The 21,586-nt window shown below is 44.3% G+C and overlaps 2 non-coding genes across 2 annotated transcripts; both read left to right on the plus strand.

Moving 5' to 3' along the window:
• The first annotated feature begins 17,180 nt into the window (after positions 1-17,180).
• trnal-uaa (transfer RNA leucine (anticodon UAA)) lies at positions 17,181-17,263 on the plus strand. Its single transcript has one exon. It is a non-coding gene; the product is annotated as a tRNA-Leu (tRNA).
• Positions 17,264-19,926: 2,663 nt separating this feature from the next.
• Positions 19,927-20,009, plus strand: trnal-uaa (transfer RNA leucine (anticodon UAA)). Its single transcript has one exon. It is a non-coding gene; the product is annotated as a tRNA-Leu (tRNA).
• The last annotated feature ends 1,577 nt before the right edge of the window (positions 20,010-21,586 follow it).

Genomic DNA, 21,586 nt, shown 5'->3' on the forward strand with positions numbered 1-21,586 from the left:
TTGCTGTGGCCACAATGCAGAGTACTAACTACTATACGATGACGGCATCCCACAGACGTGCACACTGCCCGTGGATAATAAGTACAGTAGCATAGGAAATGTTAGGCAGCGCACCAACTGCACAACATCAGTGCTAAGCAAACAGTGGGAACTCAGAATGGGCTGACCATTTAATATCGGTTCCCCCAGTGGCTGTGGTGATTCCATCATTAATATGCTGAACGCTGAGATAAATAGATTTCTCCAAAACATCAAAAATTCCGGGGGCAGTGCAGGTGTTGTTGAAATGTATGCTTCAATAACAATGCAGTTTAACATCGGCTCCTTCACCAGTTTCCCCCAACAAGGCAGTAACCACTGCTGCCACATAATACCAATTCCCAGTCCCAGAATCAGATGAATTGAGTGGCGCATTCGCGAAGATCCAACTGGAAGTCGGGATGGGAATGAGGTCGTACAGATACTCGAGAGCTCCAGTGACCCAACCGGTGAATGCACGGCATATCTATGACGGTTTCGAGGCGCAAGCAATTCTGAGGTTGGGAGTGCTCCTGGTCAAAGGCGGGGCAGAAGGGAAATTATTTTCACGTTTATAGCAATCTACAGTGCATCTTGCTGAGACAGCTGAGTGCCACAACTGGAGCGTGTGCGCCTGGTTTGATGCTTGAACTTGCTTCACTATCACCAACTTGCCTGGAATGAATTGCTTTCACCGTTTTCATTTCCAATTGTTTAATATCTCCCTGTAGTCTGCGGCTTTCTTCCTCATGGTTAATTGCATGATTAACTGTTGTATGATCTGCACACTGCTAAATCACGGCCACTACAAGTAAATATGAATCATTGACCTATATGTGAAAACAGTGGAACTCACAGCAGGCATGCTTTGTCGGTTTGCAGGCGACCCCGGAACTGTAGACAGTGAGGAAGATTATCTAAGTTTCAAAAGGATCTTAATCCAATGAGTCGTTGGATTGAAAAATGTAACATGGAGTTCAATCTGGATAAATGGAAGGTATTGCATTTTGGTACAACAACAAGTTGCGTAGTGTTGGAGAAGACGGAAGCTAGGGGTGCAGGTGCATAATTCCTTGTAGTTTGCATCACCTACAGACAAGATGGTTCAAAGGCATTTAACATGCTTCCCTTCATTGTTTAGTCCGTTGTATATAGGAGTTGGGACGTTATGTTGAAGCCTTGCAGGACATTGATGAGGCCTCTTCTGGAATATTATGTCCAGTTCTGGTCGCCAGTTGTAGGAATGATATTATTCAGCTGGAGCAGGTTCAGAAAAGTATGCACGCATGTTGCCGTGTGTGGAAGGTTTGAGTTATAATTAAAGGCTTGATAGGCTGAGACTATTTTCAGATTCGAGATTGGGGTGCTCGAAAACCACAACAGGTAAGGCAGCATCCCAGAGCAGGAGAATATTTTTTTTTGCGCAAGTGTCCTTCATCAGGCTCTTTCCCGAAACGTCGATTCTCCTGCTCCTCAAATGCTGCCTGACCTGCTGTGCTTTCCCAGCACAACACTCTCGATTCTGATCTCTCATCTGCAGTTCTCACTTTCTCCTAGTTGAGATTGTTTTCACTCTAGGTTAGGGGTTTGAGCAGCGACCTGACAGAAGTTTATGAATTATTGAGAGGCAAGTTAGAGTTAACGGTAGCTGCCTTTTCCCAGGAGGGGGGTTTCACGGCGAGAGGGCATATGTTTAAGATGAAAAGAGAGAGATTTTTTTTTAAAATCATGAGGCTTTTTTTAGGGAAGGTGTTTTACGTGTGCAATGAACTTGCTGAGGAAGTGATGGATGGGGTACGTATGCAACATTTAATGGACAATTGATTCCAAATATGAATGGGAAAGTGGGATTTTTAAAATAAATTTATTCATGCCTCGTACATTAGTTATTTCCCAGAGGACATTTAAGAGTCAACCACATTATTATCCATCTGGAGTCTCCTGTGGGACAGAGCAAATGAATATGACAGTGTGCTTCCCGAACTGGCATGAGTGAATCAGATGGGATTTTCCACACAACTGATTCAGGTCATCACGAGACTCTTCAATTCCAGTTGCTTATTGAATTCAAACTCCATTATCTGTCATGCCAGGACCTGAACTCTTAATCCTCAAAATATTACCTTTTAACAAAACAGTAATAAAACTACAAGTGCATTATAACCACTCAACGGGTACAGGAGGAGGCAGATGGGATGAGATTAGTTTGGCAGTATGTTCAGCATGGATCGGTTGGACTGACAGGCCTGTATGCCTTCATGCTGTATGACTCTATGATTGACGCTATGGAACAAAAAGCTGGTTGGGATTAACAGCAGCATTGACAGCATAATCGAATACCTGATGGGATATGTAATCCTGCTGGAGTCTCCGGAGGTTGTTTTGCTCAGTTCTCCCTACCCACACACTGGACTGGAGAATGGTCTCTCCCCAGTGTTACTGATTAAATGAGTTTCCATTCCTGTGGTTAATTGAATCCCTTCCAGAAGTTCCCACATTTCCCTGCTTTCTCTGTGGTATCAGTGTCCTTTTTTCTACACAAGGTGAACGATCTTTTCAAATTGTGTCCACACAGATACAAATCCCGTTTTCCATGTTGTTAATGTGTTTTCATTCTTCCTCATTCTCCCACAGGGTGTGAGTATCACTGGTTAGGACAACATTTATTATTCGCCCCTTGTTGGTTGCTGTCTGGCTACATCACAAACCCGGGTACAATCCCAGCCTCGGGTGTCTGTCTGTGGGCAGTCTTCACATTCTCTGTGTGGTTGCGTTTTTATTTCTCCCTCTGACCAAAGATGTGCCAGTTACAGGGATCAGGGAAATGCAGGCTTATGGGATAGGGAATACCATGGGGTCTGGTGGGATGCGCTTCAGATGGACCATGTGGACTGGAAGGGTCGACTAGATTGCTTCCCCACGTGATGGGGATTCCTGGATTAAGGGTCAGTTCATGTTTTTTTCTGGTCCTGGAGTCTCTCGTAGGCAGGACTGGGTGAAGATGGTATAATCCCCTGCATAAGGGAAATGAATGAATGATATTGCAGGAAATTAAAGTCATGATCTCTGTTCCTGAGGTCAGGCTTGCATTCCAGGTTTCATTCGTCGAACTTAAGCATCACCCTTTCCACGTCCCAGTCCCAAGGATGACAAGTTTAAAATATCACCCCAACACCACCTTCTCCAGGTTGAAGTCTTGACTGTGTGGAAGAAACTGATACTGAGCTGATGTAAGCAAATACAGCTGCCACGCCAGTGTCGGAAACACAGATCCAAATAGCAAAATCATCTTTTAAACCCATCACTAAAAATTCTGTCGAGCATGGCTATTTATTGGAATTTGCTGTTATTATAATTCTGATGCAAGCAGAAACACAATGGTGTGGATTCGATTCCGCTCTGCAAATTTCTCATCCTTTACTTTCACCACAAGTAACCTGATGAGGTGACATGTCACTCCTCTACGAAATGTGCTGCGAAGACTGAACGATTATAGTGTTGGGTTACTATATCGCTGTGCTCCACGTTCACGAGCTCGAGTCACACTCTGGTTACTAAATCCGCAAACCACTCCAGCAGCTTTTATTGGCACCTCACAAGTCTGGTATACACTGGATAGAGAATCTTGCTCTTGCCCTTCACTGCACGGGAGATTCAAAAATAATCGACATCACATTAAAGTCGAAATGAAGAGTGACAGCAGTCATTCTATTCAATTGTAGATTAACTTGGTGTAATGAGAAAGAACACATTTTTCTTTCCACCCCACATTCCATCTTGTCTTTCTATGAATTTACATCGAAAGAATGAGAAACGAATAACAATAGATCGGGAGCACATGTTTATCCAGTGGGGTGGGGTGGGGGTGGGGTGGGGGTGGCGGGGGGGTGGGGGGGGGCGCGTGAATATCTTAACCGAACACTTCAGGCAATGATCTGATCAGTAATTCCAACAGTGACTCGGAATTGGAACCGCAGAAAACTTCTCCAATGAAACGAACCTTTCATTCTTTCAGAAATTTCTGTTGTGTGTGAATCATACAACGATCCATCATCCAGCGTGATCACTGACTTGCCAATTGTATAAGGTCTACCAACTTTCTTCAGCATTCACAGCTTCTGTTCACAGCCACCTGTGCTGTGCCCAGTGTCGTTGGTTATCCCCAGGTCACAGTACATTTCGTCTTCCTGAGTTTATGAACCTTTTTCCTGATCTGTCTGATCTGTTTAATAAACCTTTTCTATCACTTCATCCCATCCCCCCACAATTCTGAACTTATGAATAAAATAAGACGTTAGACAAAATGTTAAACAAGTGGGAGTTTACCAATGGAGTCTGCCCCACCATTCAACGAACTCATGGTTGATCTGATAATCTTTAACTCCTTTCTGCTCACTCACCTCGACAAATTTTCATCATCTTTCTGATTAACTATCAGGCACAGTTTGAAAACACCCAACAACACTGATAGCACACATTGTTTGGCCCCTGAGCAAAGAGATGACTCCTCATTTCTGAATTAAATGGGCAATATCTAATTCTGAGATTATGTCCTCTGGTGCTCTCCTCACAGCATGGGGCAAACCACCTGCCCGTATCTACCCTGTCAAGATTCCACGAATGTTGAACGTTTCTTATTGGTGTTATATGATTATAGAGCACCCCTCCGTCTCCTTTGTTTCGAAGAGAATATTCCCAGCCTAACCAATAATTCCACGAAGGTCCTTTTTATACAGAGATGGCAACATCCTCGTAAATCTCTGCTGTCCCCTGCAGCGTCCTGGCATATTATAAAGACAGGTGGAGAAATTTCGGTGATGAAAAGGGTTGAAATTTCAGGGCAGACGGGAATTGGAACTTGAAATCAGAAAGCAATTGGAATCGAATTTATCCACAGAAAGACCAAATGTAGCTATGATAACTCTGACAAATCAGAATCTAATCATATTCGATTGACATTCTATGGCTTCATTGTAACTGAGTTCCTCCGTGTAATCGTCCTGACAGCTAGTATTTAGGAGAAATGGAACCTGATCGCGCATAAAAGAAGTTGACGACTAAAACCTGTCCGTCGGTCGACTTTGTTTGATTATTAACTCAACCCTTGTCTCCGTGAAGCCTATATCGTCCACAACGCACAAATTAGATGTTGAACCGAACTCTCTCCATTTGCCTAGGTGGGTGCCGCTGAAATACCACTGAAGGAACTGAACACCCTCCACGACAATGCAGTCACTTAACTGTATATTGTTCAACGCCTGCATATTTTTTCCCTTAACTGCTGAAACACAATTATAGCAGAGTGTGCCACCTTGAATATTCACTGAATTAAGTCATCCAGGCTTTGTTGACAGAACCTTCAAAGCTCAAAGAATGTACCGGCTATAACGACAAGGTTGAAGATGCACTGAAATGTCACCACTTATGAATTACCCTCCAAGGCACATACCAGCATGACTTGGAGAAGAAGCAGTAATAAATTCATTGAGTAGTGAAGCGGTCTTGATGGGCAAAGAGTTATACTCGAGCCCTCCACGTTTTATTTTACAATTTTGAAAAATGTTGATTATCGCATTGACCAGGCTTGTGCTCATTCCTTTAGTTGTTTCCGAAACTGGCGTTTGCTAAAGATCGAATATTATTCTCAGACTGTGGACAACAAAGAGCCTCTCGTACAACTGATCTCCCTGTCCAACAATCTTCAGAGATCTGTGAATATCTACTCCAAAATCTATTTGTTCCTTTACACCACTCAGAATCCTCACTGCTATTGTTTCAACTCTCCAAATTCATTACCACTTATTCGTTTGGATTCAATTCCATTCGCCGTTGTTCCTTTCCACCTGATCCCTGCGATCCCTGATATTATTCATCACAGTCACCGACACGACCAATTGTTGCATCATGTGTAAACATCTAAACGTGACTCCTACAACTAAGTTTGAGTTTTTGATCCACATCAGGAAACAGTGGTACTCCACTGGAAACAGGCATGGTTCATTGCTGGATGGGATGAACACCTGCAATAACAACAGAATCGGACCCTTGCTATCATTTGTAAACCTGATGGCAACTCTGCAGGTTAGTCTCCTGACTGATTCCTTCTCACATAGGGGAGTGGTGAATGACCTGCCCACATTGTGACTGAGGAAGTGAGTTTACATTTCAGTGGATAATTGAATCCCTTCGTACAGACCCCGCCCCCATGGACCTGACTTCATGGAGGCGTGGGTATCCTTGTGTCTATTTAGTTTGGATAATCAACTGAATTTGAGACAACGCTGAGACAATTCCCAATTTTCCCCGTCATCCATGCATCTTTTTTATCCTTCCTTATTCTCCCACGGAGTGTGGCCATCATAGTCTGAACAACATTTGTTGTTCATCCTAAAATCTCCTTGAACTGAGTCAGAGGGAATTTATAGTTGAACCGTACTATTGTGGGTCTGGAGTTATATGTTGGCAGGTCTCTTTAAGGACGGCAGATTTCCCTTTTGAAGGGACATGAATGAATGGGATTTCAGCAAATTATAACTTTTTGTCACTCTTCCTCTGAGCGGGTTTATATTCCAGATTTTATTCATCGAATCTAATTACCAGTCGCTGCCATGCTCCAGTCTCCAAGGGTTGCTAGCCCAAATATCGCCATTACATTTGCAGATGACACGAAGATTGGTGGAGTAGCAGAAAGCATAGGGGACTGTCAAAGAATGAAGGAGAATATGGATAGGGCAGTTGAGCGGAGAAGTGGCCGATGGAGTTGAATCCAGGCAAATGTGAGTTGATGTATTTTGGGAAGTCTAATTCTAGAGCCAAGTATACGGTAAATGGAAGAACCTTGGGTAAAATTGCTGAACAGAGAGATATGGGAATTCAGGTTCTTTCTACCCTGAAGGTGGCTGCACAGGTGGATCGAGTGGACAAGAAGGCATATGGCATGCTTGCTTTCATCGGACCAGGCATTGAGTGTAAGAACTGGGAGGTCATGCTAAAATTGTACAACATTTTGGTTCAACTGCATTTAGATTACTGTGTACAGTTCTGGTTGCAAAATTACCAAAACGACGTGGACATTTAGGAGAGGGTGTAGAGAATGTTTATGAGGATGTTGCCTGTTATGGAAGATGCTAGCTCTGAAGAGAGGTTGAGTAGGTTGCGTTTGTTTTCATTAGAAAAAACGAGATTGAGGGGGACCTGATTGACGTCTACAAAATCATGAAGGGTATAGCCAGGGTGGATAGAGATAAGCTTTTTCCCAAGGTGAGGGATTCAATAATGAGAGGTCACGCGTTCAAGGTGAAAGTTGAAAAGTTTAAGAGAGATAGTCATTGGAAGTATTTTACACCGAGGGTGATAGGTGCCTGGAACGTGTTGCCAGCAGGGGTATTAGACGCAGGCACAGTAGATTCATTTCAGGTGCGCCTGGACAGATGCATGTGTAGGAAGTGTGCAGAGGTATACAGATGTTTTGGAATTGGGTAATAGGTTTTGACAATGGATTTGGATCAGCTCAGGCTTCGACGTCTAAAGGGCCTGTTCCTGGGCTGTAAGTTTTCTCTGTTCTTTGTTCTTCTTTGTTCACTACTCTGTCAACTTCATGCAACATTGCTGCATCTCAGAGAATGATATTGTCAATTCTAATTATCACAGAGGGAATGAGGATATGACATGTGGCTGTGTCGGAATGAAAGTGATGTCCGCTGGTCTGGAATGTTTACTGGGAGCAAGAGGCTGATGTGGAGACGATGTGATCAAAAACAGCTCTTACTGTCAACGTAACAAAACAGTGCATTGTTCAGGAAAATTTCAGAGAATGCTTTCAATTAATCGACCTCTCGCTGAAGGCTCCAGCACGCTTCATCTGAGCCAATCTATAGTGTGGGTTAATGCTGGTGTTGTATCCTAATACAACAATTCTGCTCTTCGTCCCCGCTTTTGACCAGGAGCACTCCAAGCTTTGGCATTTCTTGCACCTCTGTACCGTCATAGAAGAACCATGTGCTCACCTTCAAGCCAATCAATCCATTTCGATACCATGGCTGTGAGATCAATTCTCTTGTAGCAGCTTTTACCACAAGGACCAGAGATTATTAGAACATCAGGCACTGGAAAAGGACGCAGGGCAGCACTGAGGAAAAGAGAATTTATTCGAAAATACCTCTGTCTGTGGACTTCTACATCATTTATTTCACTTGCTCATTTAGCTCTGTCTTGTCTATTGTGTGCAGTTCTGCAATTCGCATTATAGCACGGATATGATAGCACTGGAAATGATGTAGGAGAGATTTACCAGGATATTGTCTGGGTAGAAGAGTTTCAGTTATGAAGAGAAATTGGACAGACTGGAGGCGTTTTGCTGAGAGTCAAAGAGATTGAGAGGACACATGATTGAAATGTATAAAATATTCAGGAATATGGATGGCACACACTGAAATCGATGTTTCTCTTTGATGGTGAGATCGATCACCGGGGGAGGGGCAGGGTAGCATATATTTAAGGATAGAAAAGGAAAGATTTGAGTGAGTGTGCAGACAAATGTTTTGAAACAACGGTTGGTTGAAATCTGGAACTCTGCATGCAAAGGTTGCAGAGGCAGAAATCCTCATAACTTTCAGAAGTTTTCAGATGTGAATTTGTGATGCCAAGACATACAAGGCTATTGACCAAGTAATTGAAAAATGTGTTCGGATAGTTGAGCGAATGTTAATTTCCAGTGTTAACAAATAGGCTTCTTTTTGCATAGAATTCCTGGGCAGTACCACCGCCTATCACTGCATGAGGTCGGGTTCTATTCGCTTCCAGGACAGGCGCTTGCATATTGGGAGAGCTCAGTGGGTAACACTGTGCAAATCAGCGCCAGAAACCCGCCTTCGATTCATATCTTCTTTGACTGACTGTATGGAAATTGCACACTCCTTTCTCTCTCTCTCGTGTGAGTTTCCTCTGGCTGCTCCAATTCCTTCCCACAGTACAAAGGTGTGCAATTCAGGTAAATGGCAAACAAAATCTGAAGTGTAAATCAGAGACAAAAGTCAGAATTGCAGCTCAGGGAAAACAGAATGACCATTTCGGGTCAACAGACCCTTCCTCGGAACTGACTTTAATTCGCAATGTTAACCCTGATTTCTCTCCACTGATGCTGCCTGATTTCGCTGAGCTTTTGGAGTAATTTCTATTTTTGCAGGTGGATCACAAATGCGGGTTTAGAAAGATAGAGTGGGGGAGTGTGAATCTCTTCGACGGCACAGTGCAGATTCAACTGGCCAAATGGTTTCTGTCCACACAGTGTCGAATTCCATTAACTCTGAATCTATAAGTTTTTGTCCTTCTTTTAGTCTTTGGTTTTCACATCTCTCCTGTCATGTGAATTGCAGAGCAGGACAATCGACGTTTCGGGCATAAGCCACCATCAAACCGTTACCACCTGACACCTAGAAGATGAACGCCTCATGTTCTGCCATGGCACACTGCAACCACTCGGGATAAATGTGGGTTTCAGCGGCTTCCTCATTTCCCCTCCACCCACATTATCACAGTCAGCACCACACTCCGTACCTATTCATCTCTCCCCCACTTTCAGAAAGATTTACAAGGATGTTTCCAGGCTTGGAGGATTTGAGCCATAAGGAGAAGCTGAACTGGCTGGTGCTGTTTTCCCTGGAGCTTCAGAAGCTGAGGGGTGACCTAAAAGAGGTTTACAAAATTATGAGGGGGATGGATAGGATAAATCGACAAAATGTTTTCCCAGGGGTCAGGGAGTCCAGAACTAGAGGGCATAGGTTTAGTGTGAAAGGGGTAAGATATGAAAGAGACCTAAGGGGCAACTTTTCACACAAGGGGTGATACATGAATGGAATGAGCTGCCGGAGGATGTGGTGGAGGCTCATACAATTGCAACATTTGAGAGGCATGTGTATAGGAAGGGTTTGGAGGGATATGGGCCAGTCGATTGCAGGTGGGACTAGATTGGGTTGGGATATCTGGTCGGCATGGACAAGTTGGACAGCAGGTTCTGTTTCGATGCTGCCCATCTCAATGACTCTATGACTCTATGCCATGGACCCTGAGGTTCGGGCGAGTAAAAAATTTGTTTTCTGAATGTCACTGTTTTTGTTTGGAAATAAAAGATCTACTCCTTGAAAAACTCCGCATCTCCTGGTGATAGTCGACGTTTTCTCTACAACAACCACAACTTTGGGTACAGTAAAATTGTGGCAAGTGCAGCTCTGTGGCGCAATGAAAAGCGTGTTAGATTTCTACAAATTTGGTAACTTTGCTATTCAATGTTTGTGGTTTTGAACCGCACTAGAATTGGAGTTTAGTTCAGTTTTCAGCTGAATAATTGAGTGTTTTGCTGATTCATCGCCAATTCCTGTCGTCTGGAGTTCTCGTCCCTGCTACTGACCAGAGGAAATTCATTACCTTCTTGTTTGTGAGTTTTTACGGAATCATATCATTTGAAACATGATCAGACCAGAATCGGATGCTCATCCGCAAAACTTGCAAGTTTCGTGCAGAAACCCACTGTGCAACGTGTTCTTGGATGTCGGAATGGTGAAGATTATTGATGAATGCAATGTGTTTCATGTTATCTGTATGAACAGAAATTTTCGATTGCTTAAGTGTCTTTATCCCGTTGTACGACAGGTTGTTGTGGATGAGCTGGGCAAAGACATTGACGTGTTTGTCAGCCATGATCATATCAAACGGTGGGTAGACAGTGAGAAAATTAATCCCACGCTGTTGTTCTCACTTTTCTCACAAACCAGTTCGTCAGCGAACTGAGCTAACCGACTTCCATTCAATGCAGAGCTAAACCAAACAGATCAGTGCATTTGCATTATATAATATTTCATGTAGAATGAGCTGCTGCACCTTCCAACTCCATTAGCTCTTCTTACACTTAACATTTTCAATTGCAGGTGTTATGCAATTTCTTTCCTGTGAATGTTAACCACTTCCAGAGTGTTTCCCTTTTGCCTCGCCATCCAGGCAGCCCAGAATCACTGTCGCTGTTTAATTCACTCCTTGTATGCCTGTACGTGCTTTTCGAATATTCTGGAATCAGCACCTAAAATGTTTTTTATTTCTGAAAATTCACCTCCGAAATCAATAACTCTCAGAATATAAAATGCCTAATCCAAACTTATTTATCGTGCCCCGCTGGGTTTGAAGTTCTAACGTCAAGTTTCCACTCACCTAAACGAGGAAACTTCCCTCATATTTACTCTTAAGATCTTCACATCAGCTGAATAACCTCTATTCGGACAGAAATAAATCTTTCCTGATTTCTCCCGCATTATTCTTTATCTATGCCATCATCTCATTAAACCGCTTCTTTTCGTTTCTAGTGGCTTTATCTCCCACTAAACCTCATTTCCTCCGTTTCTAACGACATGGTATCATGGCCGTGTCATTCCTAACGTCTTTGTATAACAGTAAACGGTGCCCGTGTCATTATTCATGTCTTTATATCCCTGTAAATTTCAACCTGAGAAAGGATGCTGGGTCTAATTCACAGCATGAAAACTCAGCACTAAGCTATGCAATCTTATTACCGACACAGGAAAGGTGGAAGCAATTTCAATTACAGCTGAATCGATTTACTGCAACAGAATCGGGTCAAATCCCAGTCACATACATGACTGTTGTTCTGATAGTTATTTGTTCTCTACGTGTGCTGAAGTAACACAGTGAGAAATCAATTAATATTGCCAGACATACATAAGGGGGTAATACGGAATGCTGAAATTGGGAGATCAGAGCAGTTTTTATTGACATAGACCATTCTCAGTCTTAGGAATTAGACAGAGAACTATTTCGAGCAAAATTTGAGCAGGGAAGTTTACTTTTTTTTAGATTAGATTACTTACAGTGTGGAAACAGGCCGTTCGGCCCAGCAGGTCCACACCGCACCCGCCGAAGCGCAACCCACCCATACCCCTACATCATCCCTTACCTAACCCTACGGGCAATTTAGCATGGCCAATTTACCTGACCTGCACATCTTTGGAGTGTGGGAGGAAACCCACGCAGACACGGGGAGAACGTGCAAACTCCACACAGTCAGTCACCTGAGGCGGGAATTGAACCCAGATCTCTGGCGCTGTGAGGCAGCAGTGCCCATGATGTAACACCAAATTGTGTGGTTACTTTGTTGTTGACCTCATTTGTGTGTTTTGCCTCATTGAGGATGTTGAGGTTATCCCCTCTATACAAAAGTTCCGTGCTTTTGTACCATTTTACAAAAGATGCAGTACAATAGCACCCAACGCTGTTTCAGTCTACTTGTACAGATATTGACTCCTGAAAACAACACTATTCACTCTCCTCGAGTCTAAAAAATTATTTGCTGCATTCCTACTCTTATGGCTCTTTTCATTACATCGGCTTCTGTTCTTCACGGAATCCGATTCAGCAGATCTTGTCACTGAGTCATTTCTTTGTATGTGTTCAGATCATGTGAGCAGAATATCACAGTCCATAACGCAGAACTCAGACCATACTCAGGGAACCGTACTCTGCTCTAGATCATTTCATGAACACCAGGAAGAACTATCGATGATCTGTAAAATGTACTAACCTGTTTTTCAGAAGCAAGATAAACAGTTCCAGGTTTCTGCTTTTGTTGTCACACGGACCAAGATTGTAAATGCTGTCCGCTCTCCGACGTTCATTTTCTCCCCAGGAGGTGTTAAATGATGGTCTGTATCGGATTCTTCTAAAAAGAAGAATCTTTTTATCCATTGATTTCTGGTGTATGGGCCCACCAGGCTCCCGCTGGGCCTCTGTGTTCGCGCTGATCACAGCAGTTTCACGCAGTGTTCAGCGTTTTTGTAGCAAGTACCTTCGAGGATGACATCAAAAGATATTCACTGTTACTGTATGATACTCTACCAATGGAGACAGCTCGATCAATGGAGGCAGCTCAGTCCGCTGGGATGGGATAATTTCTGAAATGTGTCCTGCGGATCAGATATAGTCCACTTTATCATTCAGATCATACAGAGAGCGCTCGAAAAGGTCAAGTGAGTTTTCCCCATAGGAGTTAATTGTAGGTGGAACAATACCAGTGGCACCACCCTAACCGAGGAAAGAACCGTCTCAGAAGTCCATTTGGCAAGTTTACTTTTCAGACTCTGGTCACCATGCTCCAAGAGCCCTGCAGCTTGTGGGCAATAAGCACAATGAAGTTGGTGGTGGATCCCAAAATGAAGCATAATTCCTCTTTAATATCTCCAACAAAATGGGAGTGGGGGTGGGGGGGGGCGGGTGGTGCATTGTCAGAAGGTAGACAAAATGACAAAATCAAATACCAAAGCAGGTTATAATCTCCTTGAGTAAAATATTTACAACAGTTTTGGCAGTAGCGTTAAAAGTGCGGTAAGCTTCAACCCATCAAGGAAAAGAAAATCAACAATGACCAAAACATACTTATAGTACTGACACCTTTGCAACTCAATGAAGTCTTTAAACATCTTTTGCAGTTGGCATTAGGTGGTCAGAGGTCGACTCACCCTTGTCAGAGAACATAGAACAGAGAAAGGACAGCACAGAACAGGCCCTTTCAACCCATGATGTTTAATCCTAATGTAAAATATAGCAACAACCCCCACACCCCTCAATTCACTGCTCTCCATATGCAAGTCTACAAGTCGCTTCAATGTCCCCAATAACTCTGCTTCCACCACTACCACTGGTAACGCATTCCATGCATTCACAGCTCTCAGTGTAAAAAAACACTACTTCTGACATCTCCTTTATACCTTCCTCCTAATATCTTCAAACTATGTGCTCTCAGACCAGTCAATCTTGCCCTGGGGAAAATACTCTAGCTATTGACTCTATCTATTCCTCTCATTATTTTGTAGACATCTATCAGGTCTCCTTTCTTCCTCCTTCTCTCCATAGAGATGTCCAAGCCTATTCAACCTTTTTTTCCATAAGACACGCCCTCCAGTCCAAGCAGCATCCTTCTTTGCACCCTCTCCCAAGCCTCTGTATATTTCCTATAGTAGGACGACCAGAACTGGACACAATATTTCAAGTATTGCCTCACCAGAGACTTGTAGAACTGCAGCAAAACCTCACAGCTCTTGAACTCTATCCCCCTGTTGATGAAAGCCAAAACACCATATGCATTCTTAACAACCTTATCGACTTGTTTGGAAACTTTGAGGAATCTATGTACTTGCACATCCAAATCCCACTGTTCCTCCATACTGCCAAGAATCCTGTCTTTAATCCTATATTCAGCATTCGAGTTTCACCTTCCAACATGCATCACTTCGCATTTATCCAGGTTGAACTCAATCTGCCATTTCTCAGCCAGGCTCTGCAGTCTGTCTATGTCGCGCTGTAGCCAGCAGTAGCCCTTTATACTATTGCTGACACCTCCAAACTTTGTGTCATCTGCAAATTTACTAACCCTCCCCACAACCTCCTCATCCAAGTCATTTATAAAAACTACAACGAGCAGAGGCCCAAGTACAGAGCCCTGGGAGACCCCACTCAACACTGTCGTCTAGGCAGAATACTTTCCATCTACAGCCAATCTCTGCCTTCTGTCAGCCAGCCAATTCTGTGTATATCTGTTTAATGCCTGGAAACAGAGTTTGATGGAGGGTTGTCTGTTTATGTCTGATTAATGGTCGGTGATAGGGGGTGGTGCAGAGTTGTTTGTGTTTTTCTGTATATATCTGCTCAATGACAGGAGACAGACTGGTGGTGGTCGAAGGATGTTTGTGTGTGTATTTCTGTGTATATCTGCTCAATGGAAGGATAACAGGGCGGTGGTGGAGGGTTGTGTGTGTGTGTTTCTGTGTATATCTGTTTAATGGCAGGAGACAGGGCTGTCTTGGAGGGGTGTGCGTGTGATTCTGTGTATATCTATTTAAGGGCTGGAGACAGGGTGGCGGTGTGTGTATTTCTGTGTATATCTGTTCCGTGGCAGGAGACAAGGTGGTTATGGAGGGTTGTGTGTGTGTTTCTGCATAGACCTGCTCAATGGCAGGAGGCATGTTGTTCCTGGAATGTTGTGCTTGCGTGTGTGTGTTTCTGCGTATTTCTATTTAATTGCAGGAGATAGGGTGGTGGGGGAGGATTGTGTATGTATGTGCGTTTTTGTGTATATCTGTTTAAGGGCAGTAGGCAGGGTGTTCGTGGAAGATTGTGTGTGTATATTTCCGTGTATAACTGTTTGATGATAGGAGACAGGGTGGTCAAGGAGGTTTGAGTGAGTGTGTGTGTGTGTTTCTGTGCATATGTGCTTAATGGCACGAGACAGTTTGGTGTGTGTGTGTGTCATTGTGTATATCTGTCCAACGGCAGGAGGCAGGGTGTTCATGGAGTGTTGTGCATGTGGGTGGTTCTGCGTATATCCTTTTAATGGCAGGAGACAGGGCGGTGTTGGACTGTAGATGTCTGTGTTTCTGTGTCTAAGTGCTTATTGGTCGGAGACACGTTGGTGATGTAGGTTTGTGTATGTGTGTGTTTCTGTGCATATCTGTTAAATGGCAAGAGACAGGGTGGTGGAAGGGTCTGTATGTGTGTTTCTGTGTATATCTGTTTAATGCCAGGAGATGGAGAGTTGGTGGAGGGTTGTCTGTGTGTGTTTTTTTTCTGTGCCTGTCTGTTTAATACTGGTGTTAGGGTGGTGGTGCAGGGATGTGTATGTTTTTCTGTAAGAATATGCTGAATGACAGGAGACAGACTGATGGTGGTGGAGGGTTGTGTGTGTTTGTTTCTGTGTATTTCTGATTAATTGCAGGAATCAGAGTGCTGTTGGAGCATTCTGAAAGTATGCGTGTTTCTGTTTAAGGGCAGGAGACAGGGTGATGGGAGAGGGATGCGTGCGAGTTTCTGTGTATATCTGTTGTAAGAGCTGGAGAGAGTGTGGTGGTGGTGGAGGGTTGTCCGTGTGTTTTTCTGTTTATATCTGATAAACGGCAGGAAACGAGGTGGTGGTCAAGGGACGTGTATGTGTGTGTGTGTGTGTGTTTGTGTATAAACCTGCTTAAAAGCAGGAGACAGGTGTACAAAGTATTAAGGTGCGCCCCGAGATCGAAGCCACGTTGGAAGTGAGACGGAGGAATCGACAGAGAGGCTACAGAATGACATCGCATCCATTTGGATTTCTTTAAATCACTGACGAGCAGGAAAATGTAAACGGGGAGGGCGAGTGGGGAAGTGAGGCAGTAGCAGCTCTGGTGAAATTCCTTCTTTGTGATTCGCTCAGCAACCAGAGACGTGAAGGTGACTCAGGCGTGAGAGCTCTTCACATCGAGAACAAAAAGCACTCAAGGGCAGTTAGCACCTCTTCCGGAGAGTGGGGTGGGGTGAGGTAATTCCCTTTTGACTTCTCTGACTATGTTCAGAAACTGCCTTTTAGATTGAGGTGAACAGAGACTGCATTTCTTAAAAGCACCGTGGAATTTATCAAACTTTATTGTGTCGCTTCCTTTCGATTCCCACACAGGTTTCCAACTCAGTTGGTATCCATGTGGCTCATATCCAGGTGTGCACATCTCTGCAGCGAATTGCACGGTTAAGGCAAAAAGGCAAGGAAAGTGGCATCTCGAATTGGCTCCGAGGTCAGAGCATCCTCGCAATGTGATCTGTCGTTCTCGGATTGTAATGCTACCTCCGGTTTTAGGGTGGAGAACATTCTTTGGGACTCTTATTCTGCAAGACAGACACAGTGACTGAAACTATGCTGCACGTTATGATTTGGAACACGGGCTGCTCAGCTTTGTGCATTTTCCCTGTAGTCCGGTGTGTTTCATGTTCCGTGTAAACGTGAAAGTTGTCCTGTTTCGAGCAATGGGTGAAATCATTTATCAATGCAAGAATCGAAATTGCAGTCATGTCAAGCAGCTCATGGTAATTTGACCAAATCATAACCGATCGTGTGTTCTCACGCACTCACAGATGCATTTGGAGCTGAAAAGAGTCTGAGAAGATCGACTCAGCTTACCATTGATTTTTGTCTGGATTGATGGGTATCATTATCTGCTGCGAAATTGTCATTGTAGCCGGGCACATCCCAGCAGCTGTGCGAGTCGGAGAGGGATCATGGAACCCTTTTAACGTGACTTTGCATCTGTTGTTTTGCAGGAGCACAATTGGAAGTGCAAGAAAATGGGCAGCGCTAGTGGCTGGCTGGTAGTGTGGCCGAGCGGTCTAAGGCGCTGGATTTAAGCTCCAGTCTCTGACAGAGGCGTGGGTTCGAATCCCACCGCTGCCATTTCTGCTGACCTTCTCCAATCGCGCAGCTGGTTGAAATGCTGTTTCGACTCCTGCTGCGTTTCTGTTTAAAACAGAAGCGAAATGGGTTTGCTTCCCGGGCAATTAATTGTGGTGTGTGAAAGTGCCGAATTTGGCGAAGCGTCTGTGCTGTCATGATCGTGTTCGCCTCCCGCAGCTCTTCTGTTGCTTTACGTTCCAGGCGAGTTGAATTTTAATGGAACCGAATGGAGACTGTTATTTCATCGCTGTTGTGAAACAAAGTACTACGGTGACTCGACTCGTCGTTATTTGGTTTTCTGGCCAATGAAAAAATCGTTCCAATGAATTTCGATGTCATATGTTATTGAATTTCTCCCATTTCATTCATCTCCGTCCTGGAGACATCGGAAGGGAAAGGTAATCTAGCCGAGACTGTGATTGGTGAAATTCACTTTTTATGGCCCATTCTTATTATGTTCTTTCTTTCTCTCTTTTCAGCATTGTCCGGGAAGTGGTGGTGCACTCAGGCTCCTGTATGTTTGAAAGAGTAGTTTGGAATTGCCCTGTTGTTAGTTGTGAGATTACCTTATGGCTCATGCCCCGGACTGTCTCACATTTAGCATTCATGCTCGCTGTGTCTGGAAATACATTTGGTTTGCCAGTTTTGTTTGTGTTCCGTGTTAAATGCTTTCCGTTTTGCGATTCTCTCAATAAATTACGACTGAACAGGGTTTCTGAGGTAACTTCCAGCTGCAAAAATCCTGAACTGAGAATCTGGGAAAATTTCCCAGAGTATGGTCAGTCGGAGCAAAAGTAAGGAAGTCGTTCGTTTCTGCAGCGATTCACAATGCTACCGTTCCCGTGAGCAGTCGAACAGGCTATATGATTGTGCCGCAGACTGCGACGGCAAGCTCCGCTAAAGAGTGATCCTTTAATGCCGGTGTAAGCAACACAACGTTATTAGGGCACACCGCGTGGAAACAGATACTTCGGTGTATCTCGTCCATGCTCAGCACATAGCCAAAATTAAACAAGTCCCATTAAACAACGAGCGATTGGAAACAGAAAGGTGAAAAGTAGAATGGCTTCAACTTTCAGTGCTTGAACAAATCTGCTCTCGTAGTGAAATGTAATGCAACTCCATTTAATTACTGTGCAAAGCATTGTCAAGTTTTTCTCCAACCTGGTTCTGATCATATGCCATTCTGTTTGAGAGTGTAGTTCCCGCCTTCTGATCCTTCCATGAAAAGCAGCACCGCATTTGCATTCCTTGCGCAGGTTTGCCCGGTTCAAAGACAGGGAAGAAGCTGATGCTCTGGTATCACAGCGCACCACGGATTCCTGAACTAGTCTGTCTGTCAAATGTACCCCCAAAGTCGTCTCTGAAAGACCTCATTTGGAAGCTGTCTGTCGTTATTCAACGTACGAGAGTTGGCACCAGAGGTCCTGAATCATGTTTTGGAGCAGTTCGCACGGAAGTGGCTCATTCAATCAGCAACAGCAATGAAAGAAATTACACTCTCAGAGGAACCTCTGGACCTATGCTTTCACAGCGTCGCTAGTATTAAGGTGCGCCCCGAGATCTAAGCCACGTTGGAAGTGAGACGGAGGAATCGACAGAGAGGCTACAGAATGACATCGCATCCATTTGGATTTCTTTAAATCACTGACGAGCAGGAAAATGTAAACGGGGAGGGCGAGTGGGGAAGTGAGGCAGTAGCAGCTCTGGTGAAATTCCTTCTTTGTGATTCGCTCAGCAACCAGAGACGTGAAGGTGACTCAGGCGTGAGAGCTCTTCACATCGAGAACAAAAAGCACTCAAGGGCAGTTAGCACCTCTTCCGGAGAGTGGGGTGGGGTGAGGTAATTCCCTTTTGACTTCTCTGACTATGTTCAGAAACTGCCTTTTAGATTGAGGTGAACAGAGACTGCATTTCTTAAAAGCACCGTGGAATTTATCAAACTTTATTGTGTCGCTTCCTTTCGATTCCCACACAGGTTTCCAACTCAGTTGGTATCCATGTGGCTCATATCCAGGTGTGCACATCTCTGCAGCGAATTGCACGGTTAAGGCAAAAAGGCAAGGAAAGTGGCATCTCGAATTGGCTCCGAGGTCAGAGCATCCTCGCAATGTGATCTGTCGTTCTCGGATTGTAATGCTACCTCCGGTTTTAGGGTGGAGAACATTCTTTGGGACTCTTATTCTGCAAGACAGACACAGTGACTGAAACTATGCTGCACGTTATGATTTGGAACACGGGCTGCTCAGCTTTGTGCATTTTCCCTGTAGTCCGGTGTGTTTCATGTTCCGTGTAAACGTGAAAGTTGTCCTGTTTCGAGCAATGGGTGAAATCATTTATCAATGCAAGAATCGAAATTGCAGTCATGTCAAGCAGCTCATGGTAATTTGACCAAATCATAACCGATCGTGTGTTCTCACGCACTCACAGATGCATTTGGAGCTGAAAAGAGTCTGAGAAGATCGACTCAGCTTACCATTGATTTTTGTCTGGATTGATGGGTATCATTATCTGCTGCGAAATTGTCATTGTAGCCGGGCACATCCCAGCAGCTGTGCGAGTCGGAGAGGGATCATGGAACCCTTTTAACGTGACTTTGCATCTGTTGTTTTGCAGGAGCACAATTGGAAGTGCAAGAAAATGGGCAGCGCTAGTGGCTGGCTGGTAGTGTGGCCGAGCGGTCTAAGGCGCTGGATTTAAGCTCCAGTCTCTGACAGAGGCGTGGGTTCGAATCCCACCGCTGCCATTTCTGCTGACCTTCTCCAATCGCGCAGCTGGTTGAAATGCTGTTTCGACTCCTGCTGCGTTTCTGTTTAAAACAGAAGCGAAATGGGTTTGCTTCCCGGGCAATTAATTGTGGTGTGTGAAAGTGCCGAATTTGGCGAAGCGTCTGTGCTGTCATGATCGTGTTCGCCTCCCGCAGCTCTTCTGTTGCTTTACGTTCCAGGCGAGTTGAATTTTAATGGAATCGAATGGAGACTGTTATTTCATCGCTGTTGTGAAACAAAGTACTACGGTGACTCGACTCGTCGTTATTTGGTTTTCTGGCCAATGAAAAAATCGTTCCAATGAATTTCGATGTCATATGTTATTGAATTTCTCCCATTTCATTCATCTCCGTCCTGGAGACATCGGAAGGGAAAGGTAATCTAGCCGAGACTGTGATTGGTGAAATTCACTTTTTATGGCCCATTCTTATTATGTTCTTTCTTTCTCTCTTTTCAGCATTGTCCGGGAAGTGGTGGTGCACTCAGGCTCCTGTATGTTTGAAAGAGTAGTTTGGAATTGCCCTGTTGTTAGTTGTGAGATTACCTTATGGCTCATGCCCCGGACTGTCTCACATTTAGCATTCATGCTCGCTGTGTCTGGAAATACATTTGGTTTGCCAGTTTTGTTTGTGTTCCGTGTTAAATGCTTTCCGTTTTGCGATTCTCTCAATAAATTACGACTGAACAGGGTTTCTGAGGTAACTTCCAGCTGCAAAAATCCTGAACTGAGAATCTGGGAAAATTTCCCAGAGTATGGTCAGTCGGAGCAAAAGTAAGGAAGTCGTTCGTTTCTGCAGCGATTCACAATGCTACCGTTCCCGTGAGCAGTCGAACAGGCTATATGATTGTGCCGCAGACTGCGACGGCAAGCTCCGCTAAAGAGTGATCCTTTAATGCCGGTGTAAGCAACACAACGTTATTAGGGCACACCGCGTGGAAACAGATACTTCGGTGTATCTCGTCCATGCTCAGCACATAGCCAAAATTAAACAAGTCCCATTAAACAACGAGCGGTTGGAAACAGAAAGGTGAAAAGTAGAATGGCTTCAACTTTCAGTGCTTGAACAAATCTGCTCTCGTAGTGAAATGTAATGCAACTCCATTTAATTACTGTGCAAAGCATTGTCAAGTTTTTCTCCAACCTGGTTCTGATCATATGCCATTCTGTTTGAGAGTGTAGTTCCCGCCTTCTGATCCTTCCATGAAAAGCAGCACCGCATTTGCATTCCTTGCGCAGGTTTGCCCGGTTCAAAGACAGGGAAGAAGCTGATGCTCTGGTATCACAGCGCACCACGGATTCCTGAACTAGTCTGTCTGTCAAATGTACCCCCAAAGTCGTCTCTGAAAGACCTCATTTGGAAGCTGTCTGTCGTTATTCAACGTACGAGAGTTGGCACCAGAGGTCCTGAATCATGTTTTGGAGCAGTTCGCACGGAAGTGGCTCATTCAATCAGCAACAGCAATGAAAGAAATTACACTCTCAGAGGAACCTCTGGACCTATGCTTTCACAGCGTCGCTAGTATTAAGGTGCGCCCCGAGATCTAAGCCACGTTG

Source organism: Chiloscyllium punctatum, chromosome 41, assembly GCF_047496795.1.
Source record: "Chiloscyllium punctatum isolate Juve2018m chromosome 41, sChiPun1.3, whole genome shotgun sequence".
NCBI classification, from domain to species: domain Eukaryota; kingdom Metazoa; phylum Chordata; class Chondrichthyes; order Orectolobiformes; family Hemiscylliidae; genus Chiloscyllium; species Chiloscyllium punctatum.